General features: G+C 41.3%; 1 long non-coding RNA gene across 1 annotated transcript in view; it reads right to left on the bottom strand.

Annotated features, from left to right (window-relative positions):
• Positions 1-12,897, bottom strand: part of LOC126466641 (uncharacterized) — a 39,039-nt gene extending 26,142 nt beyond the window's left edge. The window contains exon 1 of the long non-coding RNA XR_007585986.1: positions 12,862-12,897. This is a non-coding gene — a long non-coding RNA (uncharacterized LOC126466641). The remainder of the gene's footprint in view (positions 1-12,861) is intronic.
• Positions 12,898-13,822: the final 925 nt, after the last annotated feature.

The raw sequence follows: 13,822 nt of genomic DNA, 5'->3' as shown, positions 1-13,822 counted from the left end.
AAACAACAGCATACCAGTGGACAGATGGGATGGAAAAGACACCATCGATATGGGACAATGTACGGTAATACACACCACAGTTGATAGTGTGATCAATTTTACCAATTTCTCCGTAATTTCAACACCAAAAATGACACGGCAGTATGCTTCCGAACTTCTGTATCATCGCTGAACCACCCTTCGCTACGTTGTGAGTACCAATACTAGATTGATAATGCATATAGATGATTGTGCAATATGTCTATTCATGGTTAATTCTTGGACATATACACCAAAGTACACTGGACAGCGTCCTGTGCAAGGCAGATATGTTACCTAAATATTTCTAGCACTTTGATCGTAGTGCAAAATTTATAGTTACTATTGGCCATCTTTCCCTATGTGAATGGAAATCACAGAGTATTTTCACGTTCATAACATAAAGTTGGAGACTGAAAAATCTCCCTGCATTGTCTTTGACGAAGCATCCCCTCAACAGTGATGGTGATTTAATTTGCAAATGACCAGAAGTAGGAGGGTACTATGCCCGGTTTATCCCAAGTCTTGTGAAAGAACAGAGAGAGCTGAGTCCAAAACTGCTGTTCAGTGAAGATTATTCTGCACCAGTCTTGCGGCACCCATCCAAGTGCACAAGATCTCGCCAAATGCTTGCATGTTGAGGTGGTTAGCACCCCTTATTGGTGTATAGTATATATGATAGTGTTGTGGTGATATAAAAAATGGGTAAGAAGAAACATGTAGTTTACACATGATGAAGTTCCACATGGGTGGAGCTTGAAGCATTTTACGTAAATCAGCTGTGCTATCAAACGTAAAGTACTGTTCTAGTCACACAGTTCTGCACTTTAACATGATATAATGTTAGATCTGGTTTACGAAATATCAGTCATGTTGAGTGCAATGCTTAATGCTCTACTGCAGGACATATATGTCCAACATCTGACATACATCCACCCTGGAGGTATGTATCCCAGTCACTATGGTGACAAACTTCAAGATAATCAAACTATTTCCTTCTGTGTCACAGAAAAACATAGATTCTTTATAATACATGTAAATATAGCTTTCTGGAGATGTATAACGCTCAGTGTTCACATCCAATTACGGTCCAGATATTATGCTATGCTCGCATCAGTCCTATGTAATGGAAAATGCATCTTATGAGGAAAAAGAAAATGTATAGCGGCGTTGCTTGATATGTAAAATTACACACATGCTGCACTAACTCCGTAAACAGAACAACTGTCACGCAAATGTACACACACAGAGTTAATAAAAAATACATTTTTCGTTCCAAATTTGGATTTTAGTAAATAACTTGAAAACTAACAAAGGTAGCTTAATGAAGTCACATAGTTAATGATTTTATAAAAAAAACTGAGGCTAAATTCGAATTTTCATCTTTCTGAATGTAGTACTTAACGCCTTAAAATTTTCCGAAAATCGCTGATTTTGACTAAAATGTTGCCCTAATCAAGTTGAGACTTGTAACTTTTGATTGTGACTTACATTGCACATTCTGAACATTTTTTAGCTTTATAGATTCATTATGTAGCGCTACTTTTTTTCTTAAAATAATATATTTAGCAAAACGTATTAATTAGATGACGCTGAGACTTCAAGATGTTCACATTAATATACCGAAGCATACACTGAGAAAGTTTGGAAAAATTACTTTAACTGTTTAATTTGATTCTTAGATTATGGCGCAGTACTTTGTATGCTACACACAGGCGCGCCGGCCGAAGTGGCCGTGCGGTTAAAGGCGCTGCAGTCTGGAACCGCAAGACCGCTACGGTCGCAGGTTCGAATCCTGCCTCGGGCATGGATGTTTGTGATGTCCTTAGGTTAGTTAGGTTTAACTAGTTCTAAGTTCTAGGGGACTAATGACCTCAGCAGTTGAGTCCCATAGTGCTCAGAGCCACACAGGCGCGTTATGATGACATGGTGCTAGTGGTAGTGAACTAGAGTGAGTCCCAGCACCCTCGCTCACCTGTGTATTTCTCACAATGATACAGCGCTTGTTTTGCCGCACCAGGACACCATCGTCATTACCATCCTCACCGCTGCAGATTGCCTGGAAAGTGCCAACATAAAGACCTCATCCTTCTTGTCATACGTCTCATTTGCTGAGAGCTGACCGCTCAGTGTGTAGTCTCAGTGCTGGTCTCAGTTACATCTATCCTTGAGAGGGGAGGCTATGAGAGCTGATCCTTGGCACACCTAGTTGACTTCGATCACGTATGGAGCCAAAAGTCCTGCTGGAAGGACTCTGCCTCTGCCAGCTGCAGTGCTAACTTCGGAAACAATGGTCACAGGGTGCAGAGACTGCCATCACCATGCAGGCCCACTGGAGGCTTGACCTACCTGACAAGGACACTATCCACCTTCGAGAGGGAGGGCCCCTGCTGCTCGTCATCCCATTCCTGTTGCAGACATCGATGCTGTCGGCTCCTGTTCCCTAAATGGGGACTGGTGACTGACCGCAGCCTGAAAGCGAGTATTCCAGGTGGACCTGGATGCGTGTCTTCTGAGAGCAAATCTTCACTGTCAGTAAGAGTGCTTTGGAGGTTGACACATAGAACCGGATGCCAACGACGTCCACGGGTCGACAGCCACCCAGTTACGTAACCGCCGCCACCTGGTGCCTCGCTGTGCCAGTAGAACTACAATTCGAATGCATGCCAACCTCCCCCCGTTGACAAGCCCGCAGCGCTGCTGGCCCGACGGTGGTGCGGTACCTTTGGAGACAATCCTGTATTACTGCTTAATAAATGCGTTATTGTCAACGATGTTCTCTTGGCGCTCTGGAGTGTAGCTACAGCCTCACCACCACATCCCGCCTGGCTCTCTCCTGACGACTGTAGAGGTGTGGGACCGGACTCAAATAGTATGCTCCTATGGTTCCGCTTATTTGTGAAACGTAATTCACACAGCATGTAAATAAGCTAATATGAAACCACATAAACGTTTATCTGTGGCACTACAGAATCGCTGAAACAAGAAACTAGTAGCAGGAAAAACGGTAGTGACCACTTCTGTCAGCACTGACAATCGATGGGGAAAAATCTTAGCCATTACAAACTCCACCAGTTTTTATTTGTCTTCTTAGTGTCTACAAAATAATATACAGAGCAACTCATGAGGAAAGGTGTATGCTATGAGTGGTGATAGTATTAGTGATCCTGAATAAAAAACCTTCGTATTCAACTGGGCTTCCGATGTAGAACACATTTAATGTATATTGCTACTTATTTTATCCATTATTCGAAGATTATCATCGTTTACAATGTATCACAGTAGTGTAGAGGAAGTTGATACAGTAACTTGTGGTCTATTACGTCGGGAAACTGCCTCAAACTAGCCTACAAAAATTACCTAAACTACAGCGCTCCCCATCGCGCGAGATTTTCTGTATTCTCCCGCTTACTTCGCGCTAACTATTAGTCCTAGAGAGAAAATGAATAAGGTATATTTTGTGCGAAATTTAATGTAGTTTAATTTTGTACAGCGACGTCTTTATTCTGGAGAGAGCGGTTATCGTGTTATTAAAAAAGCCTACAAAAGCGATATTAAATGTGTTCTATTTCGGATATTCGGAATAGGGCCTTGTCCACAAGAAGCGTTTGGTTCAGAAGCACTAATACTGCCACCCTTCGAAGCACGTATTTAGGTCCTCTCTTGACAACAATTTCTTTTCCTTTTTCACAAATGCTGTCTTACAACACTTTTGCTGTTTTCAATAGAGATTTGTTTTCTTTGCTGTTATCAGTATGTTGTGGGCCTGCGTAGTTTTTCCTGTAGGTGCTCATTCAAAGACGTTCTTTAAGTTACATTATCGCATGCCTTGTTTCTTTTATATTCGTACTAGAAAGAAAATAAAACCAAGAAGCTGCTGAAGACTGCCAGATGCACTCAATCTGTAGCTAGACTACACTTACGACAGTAGGGGTTTTTTGTGAACTCGCCAAAGTTGAACATTTCTGCTCTACGACATTGAAGAGTGCTCAGATTAAAGGTAAAAAATGTATACACGGGAGTAGTTCCCCTAATGCTAAAATTTCCATACACTGGATGTTATTCCTTCACGTTAATTGCATCAAACGTTAGATGCAAACCAGGAGCGAGCTACACAGTTACAACCACGCACTACGGCATAAAATCAGCAGCTTACTTATTCAATATTCAACTAACAAGTACAAAAATGAAAATTGCACAACTTCCACACCAAAGACTTCATACAAACGGACTCATCTTACCGTGTAACATTTGGTGGCAGTTGGAATCGTTTTTACGGTTTGCTTTCATATCTCCCATCAATGTACGCTTCACGGAATCCCAATTTAACTTATATTATCGCTTTCATTGTTTCCTCCAGACCTATTTTCTGTTACAGACAAAAGCAGCTCTCCCTCCGAACTAATAACAGGACTCACAAGTAATTGCCTGCAGTCTCAGCAGCTGGATCGGCAACCTCGACACCGGAGGTTCTGTAATTTAAAAAAAATTCAAATTTGATTCCTCAGGACGTCGAGCCGTATCTTTTCATCACCACATTTTTGGACAAAGACTTAATGTCTGCTGTCGTTTCACCTGTCTCAAATCGAAGATCTGCAAAGTTTCAATTAAAGGTTCCAATGACTCTGAATTCATATTCAGGACAGATAGACACAAGGCGTAATCAAAAATCTTTCATATGTATGAAAACTCATCGCGTTGAGAGATGCCATATCACATTTCGATATAATGCCATTAAAATACACTACTGGCCATTAAAATTGCTACACCACGAAGATGACGTGCTACAGACGCGAAATTTAACCGACAGGAAGAAGATGCTGTGATATGCAAATGATTAACATTTCAGAACATTCACACAAGGTTGACGCCGGTGGCGACACCTACAACGTGCTGACATGAGGAAAGTTTCCAACCGATTTCTCATACACAAACACCAGTTGACCGGCGTTGCCTGGTGAAACGTTGTTGTGATGCCTCGTGTAAGGAGGAGAAATGCGTACCATCACGTTTCCGACTTTGATAAAGGTCGGATTGCAGCCTATCGCGATAGCGGTTTAGAGTATCGTGACACTGCTGCTCGTGTTGGTCAAAATCCAATGACTGTTAGAAGAATATGGAATCGGTGGGTTCAGGAGGATAATACGGAACGCCATGCTGGATCCCAACGGCCTCGTATCACTAGCAGTCGAGATTACAGCCGGCTTATCCGCATGGCTGTAACGGATCGTGCAGCCACGTCTCTATCCATGAGTCAACGGATGGGGACGTTTGAAAGACAACAACCACCTGCACGAACAGTTCGACGACGTTTGCAGCAGCGTGGACTATCAGCTCGGAGACCATGGCTGCGGTTACCCTTGACGCTGCATCACAGACAGGAGCGCCTGCGATGGTGTACTCAACGACGAACCTGGGTGCACGAATGGCAAAACGTCATTTTTTCGGCTGAATCCAGGTTCTGTTTACAGCATCATGATGGTCGCATCCGTCTTTGGCGACATCACGGTGAACGCACATTGGAAGCGTGTATTCGTCATCGCCATACTGGCGTATCACCCGGCGTGATGATATGGGGTGCCACTGGTTACACGTCTCAGTCACCTATTGTTCGCATTGACGGCACTTTGAACATTTCAGATGTGTTACGACCCGTGGCTCTACCCTCCATTCGATCCCTTTGAAACCCTACATTTCAGCAGGATAATGCACGACCGCATGTTGCAGGTCCTATACTGGCCTTTCTGGATACAGTAAATGTTCGACTGCTGCCCTGGCCAGCACATTCTCCAGATCTCTCCCCAATTGGAAACGTCTGGTCAATGGTGGCCGAGCAACTGGCTCGTCACAATACGCCAGTCACTACTCTTGATGATCTGTGGTATCGTGTTGAAGCTGCATGGGCAGCTGTACTTGTACACGCCATCCAAGCTCTGTTTGACTCAACGCCCAGGCGTAGCAACGCCGTTATTAAGACCTTAGGTGGTTGGTTCAAGTGGCTCTGAGCACTATGGGACTTAACATCTGAGGTCATCAGTCCCCTAGAACTTAGAACTACTTAAACCTAACTAACCTAAGGACATCACACACATCAATGCCCGAGGCAGGATTCGAACCCGCGACCGTAGCAGTCGCGCGGTTCCGGACTGAAGCGCCTAGAACCACTTGGCTACCGCGGCCGGCAGAGGTGGTTGTTCTGGGTACTGATTTATCAGGATCTATGCTCCCAAACTGCGTGAAAATATAATCACATGTCAGTTCTAGTATAACATATTTGTCCAATGAATACCCGTTTATCATCTGGATTTCTTCTTGGTGTAGCAATTTTAATGGCCAGTAGTGTATGTACAGGACCAACTTCGAAATATATCGCACACGGAGGGGCAAGTTCAAAATCTCCGTAATATTTTATTTAAAAAACATCATACAATCATGAAATTTTTTTGTACAGAATTAACTTTTAATTAATACTACTGGACCAAAGCATCATTTACACTTTATTTTACATGTTTCTACTATTGTAAACATAAACGACCAATTACTGTTCCAAATGTTCGGTAGTACGATTGTGTCTTCGATCACTAAATGCATTTTTATAAGCATGAAAGGACCGTTCTGCATCAGCTGAAGTAAATGGGCAGTATTTGAATTTGGGTTTTATGTTGGCACTTATTGTTTCTGGTAGAAGTTCACCCATCCCACTAGCAAAATAATCAAATTGGCACATATGAAATAAACACAAGCACCCTTTCATCTGCAGAAGATTCTGGAAATATGTTTCTAATACTCTCATTCACAAATCCGGCGATCGTAGAATTATTAACTTTTTCAATTTCTTTGCAGGCCTTAAATAGCAAGAAGAAGGCTCTTCTTTAAGGCACCAACAATTCCTGTTTTGATCATATAGGGAGCAGCATCTGAAATAAACACAAGCATCCTTTCAACTCCAGAAGATTCTGGAAATATTTTTCTAATACTCTCATTCATAAATCCGGCGAGCGTAGTATTATTTACTTTTTCAAGTTCTTTGCAGGCCTTAAATAGCAAGAAGAAGGCTCTTCTTTTAAAGCACCAACAATTAAATTTGCTATGTAACGGCTACAAGTGTCTGCAGTATCGTCAACTGAAATACACATTATGCTGCCCTTGAGTTCATTACGTATTTCTTTCAGAAAATTTACGTAAATTGTAGGTATGCAATTTTTACGCAATGTTGATTTATCTGGTAAAACGGAAATGAGAGTATGGCATCGTGAGGCCCAAAGATGGTCAGCTATCCAGGAAACGAGGTCTTTTCTTTTTCGGGCGGAATGGTGCACATGTTACGCACTACACGTCGTAAACACGTTCAGCCGTGTACAAGTAAATATAAAGCTAAACTGAAACAATGGCCGTGCCACTAAACACTTGCGTAGTTTAATGTAATCATTGCTGACGCTTACGGTATGACGGCTGAGGGGCGCAGGAGCATTGACTCCTGTTCCTGTTCCTCTTCTGTAATGATTTCGCTTGGCAGTGGCCTCTTGGTTAACCAGCGATTGACACAGTTCTGCGCAATCTGTGAGACATCAAAACTAGATCGAACTAGAGACAGCCCGTCAAATTTTTTTAAATATTGTGAACACAGAGCGAAATATGCATCGTCTGTACTTTGTAATTAAAATACGCAATAGCAGGTGAAAAGGAACCAAATACGCAAATGCATATGCAACATGCAAATGCATATAATCCAGTCTCTAGTGATCACGAACTGTACCAAATTCGACAAGCTCATCGTGAATTGACCATCGAATTCAGGGTCGACATTTTCAATGAAACACTCATTCGTCTAGAAGATAAACGTTTAGCAATAAACAACCAGAACTTAGTACAATTTTGGATGTAAGCCCCTCGAAAAGATGCTATCAGTGTGCTAAACTTCGAAATTACAAAGGAAAAAGCTACTGCATCAACGAACTACTTCAGTACACTGCTCAAAACAAATCACTCCTCAGTGTCAATCAAAAGGAAATTTACAACGTTATCGTGCACTGGATCGACAGCAACACTCACGGAATTACTTACTTGGACGCACCAGGCGGCACCAGGAAAACGTTTCTAATAAATCAGTTGCTGGCGGAAGAACGTGCTAAACCACACATCACACTTGCACTGGCATCATTTGGCATTACAGCCACAGGAGGACGAACTGCCCATTCTTCCTTGCAACTACCTTTGAATACAGTCGAATAACAATTCCTAGTATGTAAAATCAGATGAGCATCTGGATGGGGTGAACTTCTGAAACAAGCGAAATTATCTTCTGGGACGAATGCACAATCGCATATAAAAATCATTCAAAACCATAGATAGAACATTACAAGACTTGCAAGGAAACTCTGAAGTGATGGGAGGAGCTCTACTCCTTCTCTCAGGACATTTTCTACAAACACTTTCAGTTATCCCCAAGTCAACATCAGCAGACGAGATCAATGCATGCTTAAAAATTTCGTATCTCTGTCCACACAAACAAATACTGTGACTGACAAAAAATATGAGAGTTTAACTATTGAAAGAAGAAACAACAGCACATTTTGCTTGACAACTTTTATGAATAGGTGAAGGTACGTATCCAACTGACAAGACAACCGGCCTTATTAAACTCAATAATTGTAACTGCAACTGCTGAAAACGTACTCATCGGCCAAATTCATCAGCACGTCATGAAACTGACAGTGTGCATTTCCGAATGGTAGTCACTGCTGTTTTTTTTTTTTACGTGTAAATACAGGTTTATTCTCAGGAACAAATCCAGAAGAAGAGTCAGCGTGCAGAATAATTATCCAAGAACCCATTCCTATGAGAACTTTAAAACCACCAGTACCAGCACTGGTTTTCCAACAGATCTTCGTGAAATGATTGTAACTGGCCCTTGTTTCATCAAGATAATACACTATTGAACTATCTCCTTCCCTTGTATTGTAAATCTTTATATGAACTAAAACTTTTCTTCTTAACATATCTGGAACCAGGTCACCACTATTCAACCTCATCACAATTCCATCACTGGTGCATCTCCTGATATTCCACATGTACAAGGGCTTAATGGATATAAGTGCAGATATTTTTATAAATGGTACCTTAATATTTACAAACATCAGTGTGTTGGTTGTTTTACTCTGTGTCAAACAGTAGTCTTACAAAAATGTCACAAACTTCGTGATCTGATGTTTCCCACACAGTGATGCTGCACCATTAAGTGTACTCTGCATGTCAGCTCAGATTACCTGTTTTGTGTCCACGCGTCCACACTTCAACATTGACCTGCTGTCCAGAGGAAAATAAGCATTAACGCTTGCTCTTGCCACATATACTAGGAAGTACTAACCAACCTAAAAATTACAACTTTTAAAAGATAATTATTACTGTGAAAATAACATAAATACTCATGTTATGTTGGTAAGTACACTATCTTCATTTATCAAGGGATATATATTCACTCACACCCGTTACATCCTGTATAACACCTTATGTCAATAGAAAACATGCGCAACTTATCATATCACTACATCAGTTCCCTCTTACTCCATAGTTAACCTGAATGCAGCATATAGGTTTTTCATAGTACCTGTCCAAACCCTCTGAGACAGGTTGGGTAGCAGGTCCACAGAAAGGAGTCTAGTGCACTATGCTCAGCTTCTTGTAGTATAACCCTTGTTATCTCATTGCTTTCCCCCAGATCATAAGTTTGCACATTCACTTTCTGTATTCTGGCAGTAGAACTGTCAACTGTCTCATCATGTTTCTTTGCAATTCCACTTAACTGCTTGTGGAAAAACTTTGTGCTGTTCTGGTTGTTATAGTACTGCTGGAGATCCTGCTTCAACTCCTCAAGTCTTTGCATGTTTTTAAAACCTCCACATCTCACATAAGCTTTCACTTCTGCTATCAACTAGCAACCTCAACTTTGCTATTGGCAGTAGATGACTATCCGCCACACCTCCAAGCTTGGCTGCTGCTGTCTGGCTTGGAAAATACCTCATTTTCCTGTCTAGGTGTTATGTGCCCAGTCATCTCTGCATTATCTGCTGATAACTGTTCTATCTGATTAATTAGCAACCAAAGCATATCCTCCTCTCAAAAACTCTGTGCCACACTCAGTCATTGTGGATCCGTTCCCATAATACACAAATAACAATGCAAAACAACAATATACAAAAGAACAGTTTACATGCTCACTATCATAGCTTACTAACTATCACCTTACACTTCATTATTAGATACTCTGACTCAGTACACTGCCTTGCAGTATAGGCATAACAGCAGTATGTAAAACATTCCACTGATATGGACTCAGCATACTGTACTCTAGTAGGCTGCACTCCAACCACCCCACTAGTTGCAAATATGACTCCTTGGCATTGCCATGAAAGTCTGACAAATCAGCTGGTTCTAATGACTTCACAAATTCCACCCTTAAATTCTGATGACAGTTCCTACCATCTCCCCTGCACATGAATGCAGGAGAAGCAAAGCAGTTCGTTCACTCATGCCAACTTATGCTGACACTTAACTTGTGGTTGCGAGAACAATCTGCATGCATCTGCAAATGTCAGTACAAGTAGACTTGCAGTAAGCACACTCCCCCCAATGCCTTCCCCTGTGTTGCATGGTGAGGACAGCATGCACAAGAATGCAGAGGCTAGCAGGTAGCCAGAGTCCAGTGTCAGATGCCCAAAGTTTGACCAGTGGCATGTGTACTGGCAGTGCATGTTGTAGATACTTGCAGTAATGGGTGCCAGTCAAGCAGAAGCTTTCTGTAATTCTTGCAGGCGGTGCCAGCCCTCAGAAGTGCAACTCACCCTTGCAAAAGAAAGCACATGGCACTGAGGATGCTGGCACCAGTGTAGGAGTGTGAGCAATGGCACTGCCCTGGTCTCAAACAGCTGCCCTCCAGGGGAGAAGTCTGCTGTGGTTGGAGTGAGCTGCAAGGTGGTTCATCAGTGGAGAGGTGCCAAATCTCAGGAGCTTAGAGCCTGCAGTTGGAGCAGTGGTGTGGCCTAACTTGTGTGACTGCTTGGAGAAAGATATCACCCCTTCACCTTGTTGTAGCCCTCTTCTTCTGATTGGTGCTGCCAGACTGGAACACAATTGGCTAGAAATGATGGATACTTACATTAGTTAGGTGCTCATTTGTTGTGGTGATGTAGCACTTCTAACCATGTATGGTGTAACAAATCCATAATCTTAAGGAGTGGAAACTGGTCAGCTGGTTCCAAAGTAGCCCCATTCTTTTGCTGTGTCATCAGTGCTGTGGTGCTTGGTCCAGCTCAGCTTGCAACATGTAAGCAGGTTGATTCTCACAACAGCCATGACTGTGTTTTGGCTCCCACTGGCTTCTAAGGTTTCTCACAAAGGCAATCATATTATTCTTGTCTTGGCTTTTTAACAATGAAGTCCATACAAACATACTGGCATATTTTGCATATTTTCTTTCCCGCTACCTTATTTGCTCTTTAGGAAACTGAAACTGTGGCCAACAAAGAATTTGCTCTCCAAAAACTTAGTGTTCGAGACCAGGGCAGTGCAGCTGCTCACCCTCCTACACTGGTGCCAGCATCCTCAGTGCCGTGTGCTTTCTCTTGCAAGGGTGAGTTCCACTTCTCAATGCTGACACCACCTGCAAGAATTACAGAAAGCTTCTGCTTGACTGGCACATTACAGTGCAGAGCTCAGAGTGTCGTTTTCCTGAGCTGAGTAGCAGTTATTTATAGTCATTAGACCCCTGCCATAGCCAGGTCCACTGCAAATGCTGCACTCAACTGCAAGTTTTTTTATAGTGAATAAATGTAATTAATGTAAATTAGCTTCCCGCTAATATGAAAATCAACCACAACTTCAAATAGTGTGATAATACAAAACTGCACAATTCCAGTTTCACAAAGGCATAAGAACATTATCACTAACACACCTCTACATATATTTTGTAGTGTTGTTCATGGTAAAATATCACTTCATAATTGTGGACAAGGATCAAATGCATCTGGCTCTATCCATATACAACAAAACTTTTTAAATCTCCTTCTCCATTTGAGCTATACATTTGGAGCAAACTACCAAGTAACATGCATCTTATCCAAAAACACTCTTCATTGAAAAGAAGACTAATGCTGCTTATTACTTTCAGCATAGCTTTCCTCTTGGCAGATGCCAGCTGTCTTCCTTCTGTCAAGCAGTGAATCAGAATTTCTGTCCCATTGTCACTGTTATCCGCAGGCCTACTTTCATTATTCTTATCTATTTCTAATTTCTTTCTTACAACAAATTTCCTAACTTTCCCCTGTTATTTCTCATTCTTGGACCTGTCAACTATTTCTTCAAATTTGATTCCTTCTGTACACTGTCACGCATTTCTGTTATGAGCCATTACTTATGTTTAACAGGATGTAATGAGGATGTAATGTAGATAAGACTGGTGTAAGTGAAATATCATACATTAACAAACACATTACTATTATTATTATTATTATTATTAATAACATTTTATTTAATATATAAAGGATCTCTGGTTAAAGGCTGAGATAACATATGTAAACATTTTCATTATATAACTGCAAAAAGTCATTAGCCTGAATTCCAAATAAGCTTGTGATCATACAGTTGAAGCAGCATGCTCGGAGGGGACATGACTTTGCTGTTACTGGCACATGTAAATTGAGGACTTGAAGAACAACCAGCAATGAATATCACTAAAATAAATATTTGAAAGAAAATAGGTAGTAAAAAATACTGAGGAAGAACAAGTGCACATAAATTGTTCAAAAATATACAACGAACTACAACAGTCATGAATAGAAACATTACTGTTAGAGCCAGCTGCCCACTCTGAATGTCCTGGGGATGAGCCTCAAAGAGACATTATACTCTAATAGCTGTGTTACTTCAGAACAGAGATTCCAATTAAGTACAGACTGGTACTCTGTGCTTGCCATTGCTGGATGTATAGAAAAACAAGAATTTCTTATGACAGTGATACTGCAAGATAGTTGAGGGCCATCTATTTGGCATCTGGCCACAGCAACACTCAGCAGCAGCACCAGCTATCTGGCACAAGCATTGAAGACCACAGTTTGGATCCCAATAGGGAGCTCTGGACATGGTACTGTAATCTATCAGCAAGCACCTCAGCTGTGCATGTGCAACTTTCAAACTAGGCTTCCACAGACACTGTCACATTGCAGACACTGGTAACTCCTATTTGCCAGCAATAAAAAAAAAAGCCAGAACTTGTCAGTGTCTAACAGCTGCCTCAAAGAAGTATTGTGTGATATACAAAACATGATTCAGTGGCAGAACCAAGAGACACGTAGACAAGAACCTATATGCCTGTTGCATCATGAGGAATTGCCATAGACATATGTTAACAACTCATCAGGAGAAATGTTGCATATGAAGCTGGTTGTGCAGAGATTATAGTTAATGTCCTTCAGACGTAACCTGTGTTCTCACAGAACTGTGAAGTACATAGTAACCACAGGTGGTAAAACTAACAGATGATAAATACACTAACACTAAATAAAAAACCAATGAATACCCTAAAAATTCTAAAAGTCATACATAATAAATTAAGACCTGAACTAAAACTGATAGTACAATGTAACATTTCATCTTTTATGACCGATACATTTAGCCATACAGTGAAAAATGAGTAAGAAGAAATCTTAATGAAATATTTGTAACTGTCATGCTAGAATGGAAAGATACAAAATGTGATGTTCACGAAAAATATAGAAATTGGTAGTGGTAGTACATGCACTCTCTGGGA

This window comes from Schistocerca serialis, chromosome 1 (assembly GCF_023864345.2).
Source record: "Schistocerca serialis cubense isolate TAMUIC-IGC-003099 chromosome 1, iqSchSeri2.2, whole genome shotgun sequence".
NCBI classification, from domain to species: Eukaryota; Metazoa; Arthropoda; class Insecta; order Orthoptera; family Acrididae; genus Schistocerca; species Schistocerca serialis.
Note: the sequence above shows the minus strand (reverse complement) of the source record. Positions and strands in the feature narration are given on the sequence as shown.